General features: G+C 43.4%; 1 protein-coding gene across 7 annotated transcripts in view; it reads right to left on the bottom strand.

Moving 5' to 3' along the window:
* Positions 1 to 23,975, bottom strand: part of LOC144595325 (protocadherin Fat 3-like) — a 588,884-nt gene extending 564,909 nt beyond the window's left edge. For all 7 annotated transcript variants that reach the window (XM_078402696.1, XM_078402698.1, XM_078402695.1 and 4 more), the window contains exon 1: positions 23,801 to 23,975. The gene's annotated coding sequence lies outside the window, so the exon portion shown is untranslated. The remainder of the gene's footprint in view (positions 1 to 23,800) is intronic.
* Positions 23,976 to 24,231: the final 256 nt, after the last annotated feature.

Below are 24,231 nucleotides of genomic sequence, written 5' to 3'. Positions count from 1 at the left end.
CATAGGTTGTGCTAAGGCTTGCATACTATTTCAGGCTCCAAAGTAAATGTGGGCAGTATCACTGGGTCCCTCCCCAATGAACTCAATAAATTCTATGCCCGCTTTGAACAGGTCAGCAGAGGAATGCAATTTGCCAGGAGCCATCTCCCTGCCCCTACCCTCATTCCTGCAACATCTGTACCTCAAGGATACCTACATCAGATTCCTATGTATTGACTATAGCTTCGCCTTCAACACCATAATCCCATCCAAACTCTCAATTTAGAAATCAGCACCCCTGCTCTGACAACGGATTCTTGAATTTCTGACTCACAGACCACAATCAGTGAGAATATGTGACAACACTTCCTCTTCAAAAATTCCCAACATTGGTGCCCGCGAGGATGCATTTGCAGTCTCCTACTATACTCCCTAAACACTCACAACCATGCAGCCAAATTCAGCTCCAACTACATCATCAACAAGTTTGCAAATGAGTTGTGGTAGGCTGAATCACGAACAATGATGAGATGGAGTACGGGAAAGAGATAAATAACTTAACGGTGCCAGGATAAGAATCCCTCCCTCAATGTGAGCAAGACGAAGGAGCTAGCTATTGACTTCAGGTAGCAAGATGGGCTACATGCCCCAATCAGCAATCATGGTGAAAGAAAATAGTCAAGAACGTCAAGTTCTTCGGCATCAATGTTGCCAATGACTTGTCATGGACCAACCACATTGACGTGACAACCAAGGAGTCACACCAACGCCTCTATTTCATGAAGAGACCGAGGAAATTAAGCATGTCACCAGTGACTTACAAATTTCTGCAGATGCACCATACAGAGCATATTGTCAGCTTGCATCACAGCTTGGTTTGGGAACAGCTCTGCTCAAGACTGCAAGAGGTTGCAGAGTGGTAGATGTAACTCAGTCCATCGCACAGTCTAGACATCCCAGCATTGACTCGATCTAAACTTGATGCTGCCCGGCAGAAGCAGCCAACATAATCAAGGACTTGCCCCACCCCGGCCATTCCTTCTCCCTGCTACCATCTAGCTGAAGTTACAGCAGCTTCAAATCATGCACCTGCAAACCCTCCTACAGCTTCTTTCCCCTCTGTTATCAGATTTATGAACGGTCCTTCCACAAACTCAAGTACTGTTTGGTTCACCTCAACCCCATTGCTGATATTGGACATTGTTTATGGAACTGAGGTGCCACAATGCTAAGAACTATACTCTGCACTCTGTATCTTTCCCCTTGCTCCATCTATTTACTTGAATTTGCCTTGGTTGGATTTATGTATTGTATTATCCGAGTCAGATGTGTGGATCACATGCAAAACAAAACTTTTCACTGTACCTTGGTACATGAGACAATAATAAAGCTGAACCTAAAAACATTGCATGTTATATCTACATTCACTCCAATGGCAATAAGTGTTAATTTAACCCTGCCATCACTTTAAGCTAATTTAAATCCTACAGGGTTTGGGGACAGAGTTTTGAGCACGACATTTGGAATTAAAAATAATTGCAAGGATGTTAGGATCCACAACAAGAAGTGGCACAGTATGAGGATGTTGACAAGCTGATCCTTGAGTCAGGCAACTAAACCACCTAAAAGCAATCAGCGGCCAATGTGGCAGAAAGCACAAGATTACCATAGTGGAAAGCTTTCCTTGTTGATCAAAAATGTACCACTGCAGAAAGAGGCAGCTGGCTTGAAAGATAGATATTTTAAAAGATGCACCACTCGCTTTGCAGAGTTAGAACACCTCAACTTGACAACAGGCCCCTGGAGAACAACAATCCATTCAGAACAGATCAAGAATGACAGCTTGTCTGCCAAGATTTCTCAAGGACTTAGTGTCAAAGTAAACCAAGTTTGAGACTAGATAATTATTTGGGTGTTTCTTCTCCTCCCCCCCCCCCCCCTCCCCTCCCCTCCCCCTCCCCCCCTCCCCCTCCCCCCTCTCCCCCTCCCCCCTCTCCCCCTCCCCCCTCTCCCCTCCCCCCTCTCCCTCTCCCCCCACACACACACACCCCACCCCCTACCCTCGACTTTCATCCATAAAGGAGGGATGCATCATGTGCATAATGTACATCAATCCTTGCAATAATTGTTGCTTCAATGTTCTTACCCATTGAAGATTGTTTCATGTATCAAACTGCTAGGTTCCCCAGGCTTTGAGGACAGCATCTGCAAGATGTTGGTTAGCTTTTTAAGCCATTTTATGAATAAAGTACCTTTGGAAACAGTTTGAATTTTTGACCATTTCCACCAACACAGCATATCAAGGTTTATTCCTTGCAGTAATTGGCAACAAATCTTGTGTTAATAGATTTATTCACAAAATGCTGGAGTAACTCAGCAGGTCAGGCAGCATCTCGGGAGAGAATGGGTGACGTTTCGGGTCGAGACCCTTCTTCAGACTGATGTCGGGGGTGGGACAAAGGAAGGATATAGGTGGAGACAGGAAGATAGAGGGAGATCTGGGAAGGAGGAGGAGAAGGGAGGGACAGAGGAGCTATCTGAAGTTGGAGAAGTCGACGTTCATACCACCGGGCCGCAAACTGCCCAGGCGAAATATGAGGTGCTGCTCCTCCAATTTCCGGCGGGCCTCACTATGGCACTGGAGGAGGCCCATGACAGAGAGGTCAGACTGGGAATGGGAGGGGGAGTTAAAGTGCTGGGCCACCGGGAGATCAGTTGCGTTAATGCGGACCGAGCGCAGGTGTTCAGCGAAGCGATCGCCGAGCCTGCGCTTGGTTTCGCCGATATAAATAAGTTGACATCTAGAGCAGCGGATGCAATAGATGAGGTTGGAGGAGGTGCAGGTGAACCTCTGTCTCACCTGGAAAGACTGTTTGGGTCCTTTGATGGAGTTGAGGGGGGAGGTAAAGGGACAGGTGTTGCATCTCGTGCGGTTGCAAGGGAAAGTGCCTGGGGTTAGGGTGGTTTGGATAGGAAGGGACGAGTGGACCAGGGAGTTGCGGAGGGAACGGTCTCTGCAGAATGCAGAGAGGGGAGGGGATGGGAAGATATGGCCAGTGGTGGGGACTCAGAGGCATTTCAAATACAAAATTAATAAGAAATACATTTAAGTATCAAAATAAACTACTTCATTTTGGTTCGGAGTATTGTTTCATTTTACGTTTAATGCATGTAATATTCATGGAATAAACAGATACTTCACACAATTCAAAACTTGTGTTAAGAAATAATGCATCAATACAGAATTAATCAAAACTATTTTTCATAAATAAAGATAACGGTGCTGTTTTTTGTTTTATAGTATTTGCTGAAAAGAGTTGAAGTTGCAGGTGCAAGTTTTATCCCCCAAAATGAGATGTCGAAGGGCTTCTGTCATGGGAGAGGTTTTTCCAAAGTTGAGGAACCTAGAGTCTGGGAAAACGACATGGAAAGAATGAAGTCTAGTTGTGCAGGAATTGTGTGGGAGAGGGGAGAGGGTATGCAGCAATAAGAGTCACTGATAACATAGGCGTACCAAGTTAGACAAAAAATGCTGGAGTAATTCAGCGGGCCAGGCAGCATCTCTGGAGAGAAGGCAGTAATGTTGGAGGATAATTTGTTGTATGCGACAGCTGATGGGGTGGAAGTACCTTTGGAAACAGTTTGAATTTTTGACCATTTCTACCAACACAGCATATCAAGGTTTATATATCTCCTCACTTTCCACCCCATCAGCCGTCGCATACAACAAATTATCCTCCAACATTTCCACTACCTCCAACGGGATCCCACTACTGGCCACATCTTCCCTTCTCCACCCCTTTCTGCTTTCCGCAGAAACCGTTCCCTCCGTAACTCCCTGGTCCACTCGTCCCTTCCCACCCAAACACCCCCTCACCAGGTACTTTCCCCTGCAACGGCAGGAGATGCAACACCTGTCCCTTTACCTCCGCCCCTCGACTCCATCCTAGGACCAAAAACAGTCTTTTCAGGTGAGGCAGAGGTTCACCTGCACCTCCTCCAGCCTCATCTATTGTATCCGCTGTTCCAGATGTCAACTTCCCTACATCGGCAAGACCAAGCGCAGGCTCGGCGATCGTTTAGCTGAACACCTCCACTCAGTCCTCCTTAACCAACCTAATCTCCCGGTGGCTCAGCACTTTAACTCCCCCTCCCATTCCCAATCTGACCTTTCTCTCCTGGGCCTCCTCCATTGTCAGAGTCTGGCCCAGCGCAAATTGGAGAAACAGCATTTCATATTTTGCTTGGCCAGTTTACACCCCAGCGGTATGAACATTGACTTCAGATAGTTCCTCTTTCCCTCTCTATCCCCTCCCCAGTTCTCCCTCTAGTCTTCCTGTCTCCTACTACATCCTATCTTTGTCCCACCCCCTCCCCTGACATCAGTCTGAAGAAGGGTCTCGACCCGAAATGTCACCCATTCCTTCTCTTCAGAGATGCTGCCTTGCCTGCTGAGTTACTCCAGCATTTTTTTGTGTGCCATCAATTTATACCAGCATCCGCAGTTTTCCAACACACTAGGCTTACTAAGTGTTTGGTATTTGACTTAATTCCATCATTGCCCTGGCTGCTCAACATCTGATAATACAGGATCGTTACCAGTTGTGAAAATAGCACAAAATGCAAACATGCATATATTCCGACCATTTTGGTAGATGCTCAATGTTGAACTCCTGCGTCAACTTGTTTGCATTGCCTTTTTGTTGTCGTTAACCAAAAGGAACAAAAAAATGAACGAGAGGAGGGCAGATGGATTACAGGACATAACTCAAGAGTGCCAGCAGATCATGTTACTTTGTTATTCCTGGAATGTAAAAGTAGGAAACTTTCATAAGATACTGGAGGATCATATAGTTAAAAACGATTAACATTTCTTTCATAGAAACATAGAAAATAGGTGCAGGAGTAGGCCATTCGGCCCTTCGAGCCTGCACCGCCATTCAATATGATCATGGCTGATCATCCAGCTCAGTAACCTGTACCTGCCTTCTCTCCATACCCCTGATCCCTTTAGCCACAAGGGCCACATCTAACTCTTAAATATAGCCAATGAACTGGCCTCAACTACCCTCTGTGGCAGAGAATTCCACAGACTCACCACTCTCTGTGTGAAGAAATGTTTTCTCATCTCGGTCCTAAAAGACTTCCCCTTATCCTTAAGCTGTGACCCCTGGTTCTGGACTTCCCCAACATCGGGAACAATCTTCCCGCATCTAGCCTCTCCAACCCCTTAAGAATTTTATATGTTTCAATAAGATCCATCTTGACAAGTGTACCCCTTCTTTTTGCATGACAAGTGTTCACTTAAGAACGTATTAATTGCTTGAGCTCATCATCGGATATGAAAATAAAATGCTAACATATGCTCTAAAATGCAAGAGACCAAATGCCAAGCCATATGAAACTCAAGGGTAACAGGCTTACCACCAGTCATAAGACAATCATCAATGACTATCCCTTGCTTCCAGCCACTGAGCCAACTTTGGATCCAATTTTGCACTTCTATTCAAATCCTACAACTTCAGGGAGCAGCAAATGTTTCACATCTACTACAATAAAAATGGTAGGAGTCAAACTTTGAACAATTCTGTTACAATGGATGCACTCGCTTTCCTTTACCTCTTCTGGCAGTGACAATTTCAGTGTCTCAAACCAATATTCTGAATTTTTGCTTCATCTCCTCCACCCCCACTCCCTTATGAACCCCCATTCCTCAAATCAAACTTCTGAACATCCACTCTGCAATTGTTCAGCATCCACTTTAATTTGTCCCTGAATATTGAAAGTGGGGTGATTTATACATTAAAGGTCTAGTGGAAATGCAAGTTTCTTATGACATGTACACACAGGAGCAGAAAAACAACAAAGCAGAAAAAAGGAACCTTGACACTTGTTAAGATAATTTATTCTGATGCTCAATACCCGATATACAAAAAAACTACCTGGACTGTCGTTACGAAAAAAGGAAAATCAATTTCACCAAACAAGAGAATTCCCCTCCTTTTTATCCTATTGCAAATGAAGATCCCCTAGTGGATTTAAAATAGAAATAATACTGTTCACAGTCAAGCTAAACAGCAGTTAATGCCTGGCATAGGAAGTGCCTCATCTTAATTGTTGGCTTTGTAACAAACTCTGCTATTGAAAACCAAATGCCAAATAATTATTTTATTTTACAGATCCTAGCTGCTGATGGAATCTCAGACACCAAAATAAATAATCAAGAATAAGGTCTTGCATGTGTGTATTGCTTTAACATACAAGACTTAGATGGGAGAAGGAAGATTACAATTTATTTTATTTTTTTAATTGAATTGTAATCAGTGGGGGATGCACAGCTTTGAATTGCATAGATTTTTAAAAAACCATAAAAAGCTGATCACAAACCATCTGTAGTAATCTATTAACTTTTGAAGCAAGTAACATGCCATTAAAACAGTTTATACAAGGGGAAAATGCCTTGAATCCACAAGTGAAGGCAACAGATTTTTTTTTAAATGAAAATTGGCTAAAATATCAAACAAATGAATCCCAATTAACCAATGAACCCAACTCCAAATATCAAAAGGCATGGCCAAATGACATGTTGCTAAAATTGTCAACACCATATTTAATTTTACCTTTTCTTATTAATTGCTGCACATACAGATGGTAAATGTAATGATACAAATGCAAAGTCAAAAATGAGAATACTTCTTAGTCCTGTATATTCTGTTAAATGAGCAGGAACATTAACAAGATCGTATCCGAGCGTTAATCACCTCCAGTTTAAAATGACATAGACATCAATGTAAACGGGCACACTACATATGGCATTTATAGGATCAACATTCTTATAAGGATGAAAAGCTTTGCATTTATGCTGATGTTAACCAACATTTATAAGACAGTTGGACAGATATGTGAATAGGAAAGGTTTGGAGGGTTATGGGCCAAAAGCAGACAGGTGAGACTAGTGTAGATGGGACATCCTGGTCGGCATGGGCAAGGTGGGCCAAAGGGCCTGTTTTCATGCTTTATGACTATGCAAAGAAGCAACTGGGGAGAGAGGGGGAGAATGCACAAGGGGGGACCAGGAGCAGTTTGAGCAGCAATATAAAGATTACCTGAAATAAATAAACGCCTGTCAAATTTTGTGGGATGCAAATAATTTCCAACATAAGTAACAGAAAAGATGAGCATTTAGTGTTCGTTTTGACCTGATGATGTCCCAAAGAACACCGCAGCCAAAGAATTCCTTAAAATGTATTCACTGTTCAAAATGCATCAGGCAGTTCATGCACAACAAAACTAGAAGAGTAAACAAATAAATGGGCGGAAACTGCGTGACAACGACTGGCTTGGTTGCCATGTTAGCCACAAGATCTTTTGCACCCATCATTGATCACAGGAAATGACTCCACATAAAGTCCCTCATCAGAAGGACAGCAAGACTAACAGTGAAGCCCTCCCAAACTACGATGTTGAAATAATAGACAAGAACAGAAAAGCAACATACTGCATGAAAATCTAAAAAATAATAATTTAAAGATTGCCCAAAATATTCAGCGGGTAAGGCAACATTTTAAAGGAGTTCACATTTCAGGTCAATAATCTGACACACGCTGGGAAAATAAAAATGAGAAATACAGCTACCCAGAAATTCTTCAACTTGCGTTTGCGTGAGTTGAATGACAGTATGCGGGGAACCTGATCCAGATTTGATGAGGCGACCTTAGTCTCAAGTTCAATCACATATATAACATTTCTATTTATTCACAAAATGCTGGAGTAACTCAGCAGGTCAGGCAGCATCTCGGGAGAGAAGGAATGGGTGACGTTTCGGGTCGAGACCCTTCTTCAGAAGTTCAACATTTCTGTTGGAACTGGCAAATCTTGACCATATACGTGCATTCCTCCTGTAAACTACACCCCGGGTTTTGCCTCTGTGATCACCCACTATAGCAGCAGGGAGTTACCTGGGATGGGGGCAGGGTAGATCTTCGTTAGGGAGTGAAAATTCAAATGCACCAGAAATAAAATGAGGAAGAGAGGTAGTAGGGAAGCCGGGGAGAATTTTAAAAAATCTTTCTGTTACGATAAACAAGGATCACAAGTTGCAATAATGGTGGTGCAGCAGTCGAGTTGTTGCCTTACAATGCTTGCAACGCCGGAGACCCGGGTTCAATCCTGACTGCGGGTGTTGTCTCCACGGAGTTTGTACGGTCTCCCCGTGACCTCGTGGGTTTTCTCCAAGATCTTCGGTTTCCTCCCACATTCCAAAGACGTACAGGTTTGAATGTTCATTGGCTTGTGTAAATTGTAAAAGTCAAGTGTAAATTGTCCCTCGTGTATGTAAGATAGTGTTAATGTGCAGGGATCGCTGGTGGGTGCAGACTCAGTGGGCCGAAGCACCTGTTTCCACGCTGTATCTCTAAACTACACTAAAACTCTTCAATGCCAATATTCTTTCCCATTTATTTTCCTCTCTTCTCATCCTTCACCTCCAATATCTTACGCTGCTTCATTTCAGATTGGCAAAATCTGAATGCAGCAGTGATGGGATGTCGTCAAGCCTTCTGATGTTCCCTTCTTTGAAGTCGTGTCAGATTCCAGAGGTGAAGCAACAATATCTTATATTCTGATAAGGGTGCATACGTCGGCATGATGTGTATGTGTGTGTGTGAATCTGTGTGTATGTGTCACAGTGTGCGCACAAAGTGTATGAACAGTTTTTATTTTCCTCACTCTTTTACTGTTATTTTATTGTTATTTTTTATCTTGTACATTTGAGCTCCGCTCTGGCAGTGCGCCTGAATTCCGTTGTATGCACCATTGCAATGCCAATAAAGAAATTTGATTTGATTAGATTTAATTTCATAAGTTGTGGCACTGAACAAGAGTTGGGATATTGAATTGCAAATTTACAAACATTGGTGAGACCACACTTACAGTATTGTGTACAGTATTGGAAGGATGTGATTGTGCAGGAGAGAATGCAGAGGAGATTTACCAGGACGTGGCAAGGATTGCAAGACTTTTGTTACAGAGAGAGGGAGGGAGATTGGAAAAGCTGGTGTTGTTTTCCCTGGAGTAAAGGAGACCAAGTTCTGTCCTGATAGTTGGATATAAGATTATGCGAGGCATTGATAGGGTGGATAGTCCCAGTAATCATCCCACAGTACAGAAATAGGCCTCTGCAGTCCATGCCAACCTTTCTGCCCATCTACACTATACCATTTCCCCCCAAGTTGTCCATTTCCATGTCTATCTAAACGCTTCTTAAATCATCTCCTCAGGCAGAGATTTCCAGATATTAACCAGCGTGTAAAAGAAAAATCCCATTTAAAACTCCGATCCAGTGGGAAATAAAGATCCTGACTACTCACCTCATGTATACCTCTGATAATCCTCTAAATCTTTATAAAGTCACTCTTTAACCTCTTTCACTGTGGGGAAACCTAGACTGTCCATAACTAACTTGCTCCAATCCAAGCAACATCTTGTTCAATCTTTTGCACCCTCCCCAATGCATTCAAGAGAGAGCTGGATAGAGCTCTTAAGGATAGTGGAGTCAGGGGGTATGGGGAGAAGGCAGGAACGGGGTACTGATTGAGAATGATCAGCCATGATCACATTGAATGGTGGTGCTGGCTCGAAGGGCCGAATGGCATCCTCCTGCACCTATTGTCTATTGTCTATTTATAATAGCAGCGGTGAAATTATGTTTCCTGAAGAAAATGGATGTTCTACAGTGGAAAGCCTCATCTTGGGAGCAGGTGCTATGGAGAAGGAGAAATTGAGATTAAGGGAAGGCTTCCTTGCAAGAGGCAGGGTGGGAGAAGGTGCAGTCAATACTTCTCAGGGCTCTTTGATCTTATGTCAGGTCAACTCTGGCTTGGGATCAGAGAAGCAAATCACCAGCATCCTGCTGGATAATCTCAGCAAGACTGGGCTATGGCACTAGGGAGTCTAGCAAAAGAGTTATGGCACAGATGTGGTACCATCTGTCTCGCAGTAAGTTCAGGACTTCTGTTATTGGCGATGCATGTGCAAAAAGTCAGAGGAACAAAGTGTCAGAAGTTGAATGCCAGGAGTTCTAATCAAAACTACCAACATCCAGGAAGGCCCATCCCTAATGGTTCAGCTCTGTGATCTTTTCTTCAGGATTGGGCAAGAACAGAGATATGCATGTTTTAAGACGTTGAGGAAAAGGGGAAGATTTGTATTTTTAATATTCCTCAAAACTTTTTCCAGTTCTGATGAAAATACTTTCTAGCCTGAAAATTAGCTCCTTTTCGGTCCCCAGAATGCTGCCTGACCCACTGGGCATTTCCATCATTGTCTGCAGTTTAAATTTCCAGCAGCTGCAGGTATTTGCTTGCACCAATATGATTTAGCTAATTATGAAAAGGCTGCTAAATACTGCTGTATCTTTCCGTTAGACGTGGAAAAGCAACGGAGAACATCAGGAAGTCAGCTATCTGCTTGGCATAATGGGGATCTAGAGGCAAGACAAGCAAATGTGACAAGTGGCGAATGTTTTTTTATTTCAAAAGTTCTACAAAAGTTAAATATAGACAAATATTTTATTGCATTTATATTATCATTCATGACAATACATACAGTATTTGCAGAACAGTTGCATGTAACTGAAGAACTACAATTACAGATAAGAGACATTCCAAGGCCTTTTAATGCATTGGCATATCTTAAACAGCCAATAAGCCACGAAGGAGAGACATGGTTAGAAATTTGCTGGGAATTATTATATATTTTTTAAGTGAATGGAGGTTTCAGGAGAAGGGGAGGTAGAGCAGCAAGTTTAAGAAATTGAATTCTCCAGCTGAAGATTCTACCATAAAACGGAAGTACAAAACAAAGGAGAAATGTACAAAACAAACATGAAAAAGGTTGGCCAAGGTTCCAAACAAAGCACAGTGAAAGATCTTGAAAATTTCTAAAGGATAACAAAGCAAAGTCACAGAGGAGAGCATGAATAAACTGACAAAGTGCAAACAAATGAGGGTTTCGGTGGAGGCGGAAGGTATAGAACCTGCTGAGGGCACGCAACAATGCCTTTAAATCTGGTGACACTTCAGCATACAGTGTTGCCAGATCACACCTAAGCAAAGGTATTAAAAGGGCCAAAGACACCCATAGGCAACGGGTGGAAGACCACTTCAACACCACGGACACCAGAAGCATGTGGCAGGGTGTCAGGGACATCACTGGCTACAAGAGCAGCCCTGCCTGCCCCCACAGCGATATGGCATTGACCAACGAGCTTAACACCTTCTTTGCCCGCTTTGAAACTGGCAAAACCACCTTGAGTGAAAGAACCCCAGCCGAGGCGGTGGGACAGGTCTTGCAACTGAGCACACAGGAGGTACAACGCGCTCTGCAAAGGGTCAACCCACGCAAAGCTGCAGGACCGGATGGTGTTCAAGGAAGGGTACTGAAGGACTGTGCTGAACAGCTGGCTGAGGTATTCACCAAGATCTTTAACCTGTCATTATCTCTGGCTACGGTCCCCAAGTGCCTGAAGTCGGCTATCATAGTTCCGGTGCCGAAAAAAGCAAAGATCTCCAACCTGAACGACTACCGCCCGGTTGCCCTAACGCCGATTGTCATGAAGTGCTTTGAGAGGCTAGTCCTCTCACACATCAAATCCAGCATCCCTGACTCACTGGACCCACATCAATTTGCATACAGGGCAAATAGATCTACAGAGGACGCCATCTCTCTGGCTCTTCACACTGTCCTGACTCACCTAGAGAGACAGGGCACGTACGTGAGGATGCTATTCATAGACTATAGCTCCGCCTTCAACACGGTCATCCCCACCAAGCTCATCACCAAACTCCACCAGCTAGGCCTTAGCTCGTCATTATGTGACTGGATCCTGGACTTCCTGCTGGAACGACCGCAGGCAGTGAGAATGGGCCCGCACCTGTCCTCCACTATCACCCTGAGTACCGGCACACCACAGGGCTGTGTTCTGAGCCCCATGCTCTACTCCCTCTTCACACACGACTGTGTTCCTGCATTCGACACCAACACCATTGTCAAGTTTGCAGATGACACAACGGTGATCGGGCTGATCACCAACGGGGATGAAACAAACTATAGAGCGGAGGTGCAGAACCTGGCGGACTGGTGCTCGGATAACAACCTGTCCCTAAATACCACCAAGACCAAGGAGCTGATCATCAACTTCCGTAGGTCACATAACGGGGAATATGCCCCGATCTCTATCAATGGGGTCAGTGTGGAGAGAGTGTCCAGCTTCAAGTTTCTGGGCACTCACATTTCGGAGGACCTAACATGGTCCAATAACACTGCTGCGCTGGTCAAGAAGGCACAACAAAGACTGTTCTACTTAAGAACACTGAAAAAGTCTGGTCTACCCCAACAGCTGCTGAAGACCTTCTACCGCTGCACCATAGAGAGCATCCTAACGCATGGAATCCCTGTGTGGTACCTCAGCTGCACGGAGGCAGAAAGGAAAGCTCTACAGCGGGTAGTCCATAGAGCTCAGAGGGCCATCGGAACACAGCTACCAGACTTGGAGGGCATCTACAACACACGATGCCTCAGAAAAGCCACCAGCATCCACAAAGACTCTTCACACCCCTGCAACAGTCTGTTCGAACTCCTTCCATCGGGCAGACGATACAAGGCCTTCTATGCCCGCACCTCCAGACTCAGGAACAGCTTCATCCCCAGGGCCATAGCTGCTATGAACCGGTCCTGCTGAGCCGGATGGCCACAACGCATAGATCAACTTGCACTTTACCCTGTCCAAAACTGTTACAACTGTTCGTTTCGTTGGGTTGCTGCTGTCTAAATTACCTAAATTAGTGCATCGTATGGGAGGCGCATTCCCAATCTCGTTGTACCCCTGGGTACAATGACAATAAAGATATATTGTATTGTATTGTATTGTATTGTATTGTATTGTATATGGGAATGGTGAAAGGTAATGTTGTGCAGGTGGGTGAAGACTGCTATATTACAGTGAAACCCACAGCTCCAAAGCCATCTATAAATTACCATCCACCTGCTCTGACATGCACCATCATGAAGTGCATCAAGCTCTTGGTAATGACACACATTTACTCCAGTCTCTCAGGTAGCCTTGATCTATTGTAGTTTACTCATCATTGCAACAGGTCCATGGCAGAAATTAAGACTGTACTTACACTGTATTTTTATATCTGCTGTTTGGGTTTTGTCTGCTCATTTTAATTAACTGTATTGCCTTGTATGGTAATGTACTATGTTTTTAACTATTGTACATATTGTATTGTATTTCTTTTCTAGGATACCTAACAACATCAGGCTAAGGGGCTGTCGATGAAAACTAGCCTCTCGGCTAACTCGAGTGCATTTACATTTGTTTAAATGTCAATTAATGTACATGGTCCCTTTTTCAAATAAATTATTTTAAAAAAATGCATCCATACCTCACTATCCTCGTGCATACAACAGTAATCCTGACTTGAAAGTTGATGTTCCTGAACCTGATGGTGTGTGATTTCAGGCTTCTGTATCTCATGTTTGACCAGCAGAGGGCCTTTCCTGGGTAGTGTGAATCTTTGGTGATGGATATCACCTTCTGGAGGCAACATCTCGTGTAGATGCTTTCAATGGTGGGGAAATCTGTGCCCATGATGGACCAGTTCTTGGCCCTAGATTCATTCCTGGAACTTCTGGATAAACAAGGACACCTAGGTCAAACTATTTATTGACTTTTGCTCCACCAGATTCAGGAACAGGTTCGTCTCCACTGATCAAACTGCTGAACATACCTCCCATGGATGTAGTTCAATCGTCCACCCAAACTTTAATGTGGCCCTTGCATTCTTTCTCTGGAACTGTAATGCTGTGACACTATTCTACACAGGTATTTTTCACTTTTTGTAATGCTTGTGAATGGCTTGACTGAACTCGTATAGTATGCTCTGACTGGACTGCATGCAAACAAAGCTTTTCACTGTATCTTAGCACATGCGATTTTAATAAACCAATACCAAACTCGCTGTTGATACCACTAGTGGTGGCTGCATCATGGATGGTGAACACCCAGTTGAGTGACCACTCGTTCAAAGTGAGCAAAGCCAAGGAACTAATCGTTGATTTCTGAAAGGAAGAAATTATTTTTACTGTCTTGTAGAATCTGTGTATATTATATACAATGTATGCATAATGTGTGTTTTTGTGTGTTATCCGAGTGTATGTGCATGCAATACTGCTGCAAGTAAGATTTTTTGTATCTACACCTCACCGTCCTTGTGCATATGATAATAAACTCACTTGACTTGAGTTGGTCCCAACCTATGGAACCAGCCCAGACATCCAGCTGGCTGCAAGAAGCTGCCCTCTTGATTAAAGGTTTAATGCATGCTGCAGCTCTCCTTTGCGCCAAACTACCATATCATGCCTAATCTCTCCCACAACAGCCAATCACAACCGTCACCAATCCTTTGCCCCAACCTTCCAACATCAATATACCCTCACTAATTGCTACCCCTTCTACCACAACTTCGCCTTTTATTCTTCACTTCGTGAGGCAGAGGAGACCATTGAACATGCAAGCAATTTTCCCTTGCAACCAACAATTTAGCCCTCCACATGACAGAGTTTTGTAGTGCTGGGTCCTCACATTAAACAAGCATCGTCACTCCACACAATTTCATAATTTAACTAATTCTCCTGCTGTGAAAAAATAACTGCCTAAATCTGCAATTAGACAAAACATTTCTGCATCATAAACTTATAAGCCCAGTCCATTTTTATGTTAACACAAGTCTCTACACTATAGGTTCCAAAATTAGAAAATTACTATCATTACAGTAGACAATTTTCTTAAAACAATTAGAATACTTATGCTACCTATTTAACTAAGGTCTGGTTTTAGTTTTGTTTTATTACATTAATAAATATCATATGTTTATTAACTTTTAAAAAATGAACTTATTGCAAAGAAACACAGGTTTCTTCATAAGTACAAAAAACAAACTGCTGGAGGAACTCAGTGGGTCAGGTGGTATACATGGAGGGAAATGGACAGACAATGCTTTAGAGTGGGACACTTCTTCAGACCGAAACATAATTTGTTCATTTCCTTCCACGGATGCTGCCTGACGTTCTGAGTTCCTCCAGCAGTTTAAAGGGTCCGTAATTCTTTTAGATCGTGGGTGTTGAAAATGAAAATATAATGCTGTTAGTACATAGATCTCAGAGAAATGAAGACCACTGCAAAAATATTACTTAAATGTTACAATTACAACTGTTAAGTTTACCTGGTAAAATATTTTAAAAAGATTAATTGAGTAAACGATCATCTTTCAGCACTGCTGGTTTAAAGTACAATTTGCTTTTCCACCCATTGGAGTTTCTGCCATTGAATTGAAACCAAGGATCAATAGAAACATTGCAGTCTGGTGACAGCAAGTGAGAGTACAGGCTGCCATAATGCACATGCACAGCCATGTGAAAGAGCAATGTAACATTAGCTGCCTATTCATGTTGCTACACAGAAACACCAGCAAAGCACGGACACTTGCAGTAGAAATACTATAGTAAAGAGTGTGCAAACTATCAGACATCATTTCTTAAATGTCAAAATACACTCATTTATGTAATCACATTTTAATAATTGATGCCATATAATTTGCAAACAAATTCATATATTAGTGAATAGTTTCATGCACCCTATCCATACAATTTATCAATTCATCTTATGGTCAGGTCTCAAATTAGATCACATTCAGTCCAAGTAGCTAAAAGCAATTGCCTCAAAACAGGACATTTTGTGCTCTGTCCCCCTCCAATTTGACATTACAATTTTCCACGTCACTGATATCAAAAACACTAACAGACTCTCAGAAGTTGCTTTTGCTCCTAATGGATTCGCCAGAGCAGGTTCAGTCATATTGAGTGAAAATATTATGCATAATGGCTGCTTTTAAGACAGCTTCCAGCATGTGGCTTTCAACCCTCTCTCTCTTTGTTAGGCACTGACTAAAGGCAACCAATTAACAAAAGTTCCAACATACCTGCCAGTAAAACAATTGGAACTTCTCTGGTGCAGTTTAAACGGAGTTTAGTGGTTTTTGAATGGAGTTTATTGCTAATGGCGAACTCAGCAACTCATGCTGGCAATGCAATTTCTTTTTCATCTCTCTGTCAGAGCACTGCAGGTGCAATCTCAGCGGCACACCTCCATGAAGTGAAGGAGTCAAATATCTCATCACTTGGCAACATTCAGTATTTTCTAATTAGCAGCTTAAGAGTATAAACCTGTATGACAATGAATAACTATTACATCTTATTTGCATTCTGCCGAGAGAAATTGTAGTGCTTATACTATCTAGCAGCTTCACCAGCAATAGGAGGTTTCAGATGTGTGAAATTCATACACACACACACACACACACAATTCCTTCAATATGGAAAGGAAATGCATTCATAATTTCAGCAGTATAGCTGTAAAGATTTCCATGATATTGCTTCAATAGGCTTCAGAGTTAGATGGGTCATGTCACTGACACCTGTTTGCACATATTAACTATAAGAACAGCCTTTGGTCTCGACCTTTGGTCTACTGCAAGGTTGCTTCCAATAGGCCTTGCTGTAGCCATTTTGTTTTGTACACAAATGATCCCGATAAACACTAGCATTTTGAATGCCAATGATTCCATTAATCAAAACTTCCAAACGTACAAAGTACTTTGAAATTTTAATCACTGATACATTTGGATATATTAACAATAAATGTTCAGAAGAACAGTTTGATTGATCTGGATGTAACATAACTTGACTAGGCAAGGAAGAATACTTAAAATACTTTCCCAAATAATTTGATTTAATTCTGAAATATAATTAAGTGACTATCAAGACTCCTTTAATAAAGTCGGAACTTGAATGACCAATGGAGGATTGCAGCAAAGCCATATTCTGTTGTTATTTGATGCACGAATGCAACGCACACAATCCACTCAAGACCAAACATGCTGGCTACTATCAATGAGTGAGACTTTTGCACTCAAAAGATAGGAAGCTGTGCCAAATGATTAAAGAACAGGATCTTATTGATCTGATCGTCTCATGCTAGGCAAACTTATTTAACCATCAAAGTAAATGGCGTCAAAACATGGTGACTTGAGCACGTATGAGCAATGTGAAAAGAAATTTACTGTGCAATGCATATGTGACCATAAAGAACCACTGATCCATGGAAAGAGCATCTGCGATGTAGCAACATAAGATAAAGTCACATTGTCACAGGATGTAGTTCTTTTAAATCAAAGACACCCGCTACACATAACAGAAAGAGCTTGCATACTTTGCAGATGGGAAGACCTTACTTCAACCCACTGCACAATGCCAATGTGAATGGAAGGTCAGGAAGTCAAGCACGTTACTGGAAAGCTGTGGTGCCCATACGCAGGGTGGCGGTCTAGTGGTGAGAGAATTATGGGAGGCAGTGAAGAGGATATATTCCCGAATCAGGTGGGTGGACGATGGAGGTGTTCTGGAACACCATCTGCATTAACACCAACCAGGGAAAAGTTGTGAGAAGGAAAAGTGTATGGCGGAGAGGGGGTAGAGTACCACACAAAGGAGAACCACAGTGAGGGAGGAGCTTTCAAATTCAATAGCTTTTCCTTGCAGTATTTTCCAAGCAGTTGGTTCCAATGGCTGGAAACTGCTCAGGTAGGTCCTGTTCATCATGTATTATCCCATGACATGCATGGAAGGCTCCAACCCAGTCCCACAATTGCCCAATAAAATCATGTGGCATGCACACTTATTGCACGGCATGCTGAAATCTCAATCCAGTTTTATTATCAGCAATACAAATATAAATGAATGACCTGAAAAAAGTCTTATTGGTCTGATTATCTCATGAGAGGTAAAACCACTGAACCATCATCGATGGATAGACAACAGGAGCAGGAGTAGGTCATTCGGCCCTTCCAGCCAGCACTGCCATGCAATGTGATCATGGCTGATCATCCACAATCAGTACTCCGTTCCTGCTTTCTCCCCATATCCCTTGATTCCGCTAGCCCCGAGCTCTATCTAACTCTCTTTTGAATGCATCCAATGAATCGGCCTCTGGTTTTTAACAAATGCTAATCTTTTCTCCCGTTAGAGGAATAATTTCCCAACCCGATGGACTGCAGAAAGGCTGTTCCCCCCCACCTCTCACACTCAGATTCTACCCAATACTGGTATGTTTTTTTACAAAATCACATTACCAGTTTCTGCAGTTTAAAAAAAAAAATCATATAAATCAAAAATAATGAACCTGACAAAGTGCTTACTCATTTTGATTCCCAAGTGCTAGCATGGTACACTCACTGCAATATTACATTAATGAGATATCAATACGGTAGTACTGAAGGTTCACATGCGAGCACGTCTGCATACAAATTTACATCAATTACCCTTGCTGAAGCTCCCATTTCTAAGCTAGTATTAGTTGTGCCCTGGAGTGATTTGGAGAACATTGACAGTGAGAGTTTTGACTCTCACATGGAGCATGTAAAATCAACCTCTTCTCTTTTGACTCTTCTCACTTTCTTCAAGTCTAAGGTTCAAACATACACTGGCACTAACCCCAACTCCTTCTCCACTACTTCGAAGACTGCATCAGGCCTAAACCCTGTGCAGAACCCGCTGGTTTTGGCAACTTTACCACACACTGCCCTCAAATTCATGTGGTCAATCTCCAACACACCTCTCCCCTTTCTTGATCTCCGTTTCCATCACGGCAACAGACTATCGACTGATGTCTAGTACAAACACTCTGACTCCAGTTATATTGATTACACCTCCTCCCACCCTGCCTCTTGCAAGGACACCACCCATATTCTCAATATCTCTGTCTCTGCTGCATCTTGTCCCAAAACGAGGATACCACTCCAGCATATCTGATATGCGGTCTTTCTTCAGTAAATGTTCTTCCCTGCTGTTCTGGACGAATCACACCCAGGTTTCTTCTGTTTCCCCACAGCTCTGCTCTTGTGCTCCTTCCACAAATATGGAACCAGGATAAAGTACTCCTGGTCTTTTTCACCCAATCAGCAACCATCATATCATTTCTGACATCACCACACCTGCAACATGATCCCACCACCAGTCATATCTTACCATCCCCACCCCTTTCTGCAGAGACCACTCCCTCCACAAATCTCTTCCCACCTAAACCATCTCCTCCCCAAATACTCTTCCCCTGCATCTGCAGGAGATGTAACACCCGTCCCTACACTTCCTCCCTCGACAAACTATCAGCCCTTCTGGGTGAAACTGTAGCTCACAACCACTTTCTCTAACCTCGTCTACTGCATTCTGTGCTCCCAATGTGGCCTCCTCTACATCAGCGAGACCAAGAGTAGACAAGATGACCATTTCACCAAATACTTGGTCTGCTAGATCTCTCAGTTGCTAACCATTTTAACATCTTCCCATTCCCATACGACAATAGACAATAGGTGCAGGTGTAGGCCATTTGGCCCTTTGAGCCAGCACCGCCATTCAATGTGATCATGGCTGATCATTCTCAATCAATACCCCGTTCCTGCCTTCTCCCCATACCCCCTGACTCCGCTATCCTTAAGAGCTCTATCTAGCTCTCTTTTGAATGCATTAAGAGAATTGGCCTCCACTGCCTTCAGAGGCAGAGAATTCCACAGATTTACAACTCTCTGACTGAAAATGTTTTTCCTCATCGCCGTTCTAAATGGCCCACCCCTTATTCTTACACTGTGGCCCCTGGTTCTGGACTCCCCCAACATTGGGAACATGTTTCCTGCCTCTAACGTGGCTTAATAATCTTATATGTTTCGATAAGATCCCCTCTCATCCTTCTAGCCTGGGCCTCTGCCATTACCACACACAAACTGGAGGAACAACACCTTGTACTCTGCTTCGGTAGCTTATAACCAAATGGTATGAACACTGAAATTTCCAATTTTAGGTAAAACCCCCTCTTTCCTCCCATCCCCCTTTCCTGTGCCATCCACTCTGGTATGCACCCGGATCTCCACAATGTACAAGGTGGTATATATATATATATATATATATATATTTATGTGGGTACAGGGACTGGGAGGAGTTAGACACAGGGAGGGAGAGTTTACAGTTCTCACAGACCTGTGAACAGACCGAGAAACAGACCTGTGAGACCTGGAACCAGACCAGGGTCAGAGCAGCCAGCTACGACTTGTATGCAAAATAAGTACAGCCTGGTATGTTCATCTCCTTGTTTGTACAACTACTTCAATAAACAAATAATTAAACTGGAAAAACGACTGGAAGATCTGCTCTGGTGGGTTTGCATAAAGATCACTCAGACTCCCTGTGGAGTAATGGCAATCAGAAAAGAGTTTACTGGCGAAGACTGAAAGTTGCCATTACACCACCCATATCCATCGCTCCTCGTTTATAGTTTAGTTTAGAGTTCCAGTGCAGAAAGAGGTCCTTCAGCCCACCGAGTCCACACCGCGATCCCAGCACATTAACACTATCCTACACACACTAGGGACAATTTTCACTTATACCTAAGCAATTAACCTACAAACCTGTGCGTCTTTGGAGTGTGGGAGGAAACTGAAGATCTCGGAGAAAACCCACATGGTCAGAGGGAGAAGTTACAAACTCCATACAATAAACTGACCATGCAGCGCTAGAGACCCAGGATTGAACCTGGGTCTCTGGCGCTGCAAGCACTGCAAGGCAGCAACTCTACTGAGCCACTGTGCTGCCCTTCTCTCCGTATCTGACATAATCTTGTCCCCTTTTCATCTCCGGCCTTTGTCCACCCACCTGTTAATAAACCCCACTCCCCCAGTCACCTGTATCCCCATTCACTTACCAGACTTTGCCACAACCCATTACCTTTCCAGCTTGCTTTCCCCCCACACCCCCACCCCCTAGAATTAGTAAGGACCTGACCCTAAACATCACCCATATCCATGTCCTCCAGAGATGCTGCCTGACTTGTCAAGTTTCTCCAGCAGTGTGTTTCACTCAAGATTCCGATATTTACAGTTCACTATATCAACACAGAAAAATTAGCAAGCCAAGACAGATTTTGTTTGGAATAATAAATATGAAATTTCTTATATTCTTTTTATGCAACACATCACAAGTTGCGAGTTTGAGGAGGAGTCCTGGTCCAAAACGTCACTTGTCCATTCCCTCCTCAGATGCTGTCTGACCGGCAGAGTTGCTTAAGGACTGCGTTTTGCACAAGTTGTACAAACCAATTTCATTATTTTTTGACCAGACGTACAGGCAGGGCCGTTTTTACAGCATTATGGGCCCCCGGGCAAAGCATTGTACTGGGGCCCCTACCGTTACTCTCCCCCACCCCCCTTTCCCTACCAGCCCCCCCCCCCCCCCGTCGTGCCGGCGAAAAGCACTTACCGAAAAGCACTTAGCGATGGACTTAGGGTGCTACATTGTTGCGAAAAGCACTTACAGATCGCTGTGAGAAGCACTTAGTGACCGAAAATGTTGCGAAAAAAGCACTTATTGAACATACATTTTTAAAGTAATATTTATTTATTGCAAGACACTTAACATACACAGATCAGCATGGGGCCCCTATGCTCGTGGCCCCCCCGGGCAAGTGCCCATCAGGCCGATGCGTTAAGACGGCCCTGCGTACAAGGGCATATTCCAGATTTACTTTATCTGAGTTTTCACCTTGTGGTTGCATTCTCACCAGAGTTGGAAGATGGTGGGTGCAAGGACTGGGGAAAGAGTGTACTGCTGCAGACTGTCTTGCAGATCAGGTCTGATGAAACATTAAAGCAAAACCTATTTGATTTCACAGGTGCACACATGGTATCCCATATCACTACCGAGGCAATGAGAACTCCTCTTTTTAATTCCTAGCCAAACACTTATTTTAACTTTGCTACTAAATCTGACCATCCCACCCATTGAACTTTGTGGAATCTCAATACGAACAATTGTTTAGCATGAACTCTTAGTAACGTTGAAGGTACTTTAAAGAAGGACACAATTACTTTAAAGTAGAACACACACAGCAAAATAATATTTTTCCTAAATGGTTTCTCTGAATGCATTCAAGAGAGAGCTAGATAGAGCTCTTAAGGATAGCGGAGTCAGGGGGGTATGCGGAGAAGGCAGGAACGGGGTACTGATTGAGAATTATCAGCCATGATCACATTGAATGGCGGTGCTGGCTCAAAGGGCTGAATGGCCTCCTCCTGCACCTATTGTCTATTGTCAGGCAAGTATGAATGCTGGTGTCCAGAAGATTCCTGGAGTGCGTTTCAGGAAACAAAATGGTCCGGAAAACACATGACTGTAAGGCAAACAATTAGAAGAAAATGATATGCTAGACTTAAAAGGTGGAAGTTGAAATGCAAAAGTCCTGCTGGAATTTCAGAGGTCTGACCTCATGTGGAGTACAGTATACAGTCTTGATCCCTGTACTGAGAGGAGATGTATATAATTGTATTACAGGTACTAGTGCAGAGCCTTGGTTTATGGGACGGAGGAGGGGAAGGGCCAGCTTGATTGATTACGATAGGGTTTGCTCTGAAATTTGATCTCTTTGAAAGACAAGATTCTCATGCTGACTGGGTAAATGCTGAAACAGTGCTTGCCTTGGCTTGAGAATTCACAACTAGAGGGCATAGTCCCTGGATAACAGTACAGTCATTTAGGACTGAGTGATGGAGAAAATTTCTATACTCAGAGGATTAGCAAATCTTTGGAATTCCCCTGTCAGTTGTGGATGCCCAATCCTCAAGCACGTTCAAGACTGAAATTAAAGGATTTTGGGGCACAACATGGAATAAAAAGATTATGGGAATCAGGCAGGGAGGAAGACTTAGGGTCAATTGTGATACTGAATGGTGGAGCATCTCAAGGAGCCACTCTTGTAATTATTTATTATATTCTTGCAATTGGTTGTTACACGATGTCAATGGCCTTACACTGGTTCTCTTCTCTTTTTGACTGAAAAAAGTCAATTCTATTTTCAATATAAATGAAAAAAGCTACAAAAGGGAAACTGCTACAAATGTAAACAAGAAAACACAGTGACTAATTTATCACACATAACTTTGCAATGAGCCAATGTGCCCAATGTAACAGTTCCATGGGAGCCTGCATATATCATGCTTGATCACAAACTGTCACCATTTCAATTCTAAACAAAAAATGTTTTAATGCCCAAGGTGTAGTATATTATGAGGCTATTTAAAAAAAAAAACTATTCGTGCTGCCACAAAACCAGAACAGTTTCATGGTTCTGCACTCATCGTTAGCCTTTCTGTCCATTAAAGCTGTACATCAAAGCAATGCAGCATATCATTCATATTGCTAGTGTATTTAATGTAGTTTCACCAGACAGCCTGATATAGTGTAGGAATGAGCTGCAGTTGGCGGTTTACACAAGCCTCATACAGTACAACTTCAGTCTCGTGTCCCTTGCGCTCAAAGGGAAAATAGCTTTCATTTACTTTGAAATCGCTTTGATTTGCAAAGAAAGTAGCAGTGAATGTGATACATCTAATGCAACAAAAGACCTTGCCATTGAAATAATCTCTAACGGTTACTGTGTATCTTTGAAGGCCGTGACTAGTTCAGGTTTCTGGAGTAGGGTGGATAAACAAAATCTCAACGGTTCACCAGTTTAACCCGCGCCAGGTGAACTGTGGCGGCGTGATGTTGCGAATGGGGGGGGGAAACTTGTTGTCCAACTTTTGGTCAACTGATTTCACCAAATTCCCCGGACCCGCGGGTCCTTTTTAATCGCAGATAATCAATGAGATGCTTTTCTTACCCGGTTTCCCACGAGGGGGGAGGGGTGCGTGCCAAGAAAACAGAGACCAGGGGGGTGGTTGTCTTTGCTGTAAAGCCGCAGCCACGATGTGTGTATGTATTCCTGCAGGCGAAGAGTTCGTTGTCTTTCCCACAACTCGGTGTTGTGTGTTGAGCTCCCGCGGCAGCGACCGGCCCAGGGAAACACTCAGCGCTCCTGCCTCTCTGCTCCTCTGCAAAACAACTTCTGCCAACATCAATCCGCACTCCCTGGCTGTGGCCAAGGAACCTTCCCATTAACGTCTGAAGGCTGCAAAGGGAAGGAGGAGGCGGGGAGAATGCAGGAGGAGGAGGAGGAGGAGAGGGGGGGGGTTGTTAACCCTCTCTAGCTGCCCGGGGAGATGAGGCAGGGAGCACGGCGGCGGGGAGGAGAGTGACCGACTCCCAGCTCGT

The sequence above is a fragment of the Rhinoraja longicauda genome, chromosome 7, assembly GCF_053455715.1.
Source record: "Rhinoraja longicauda isolate Sanriku21f chromosome 7, sRhiLon1.1, whole genome shotgun sequence".
NCBI classification, from domain to species: domain Eukaryota; kingdom Metazoa; phylum Chordata; class Chondrichthyes; order Rajiformes; family Arhynchobatidae; genus Rhinoraja; species Rhinoraja longicauda.
The sequence above is the reverse complement of the archived record's forward strand: the minus strand, read 5'-3'. Positions and strand labels throughout refer to the sequence as shown.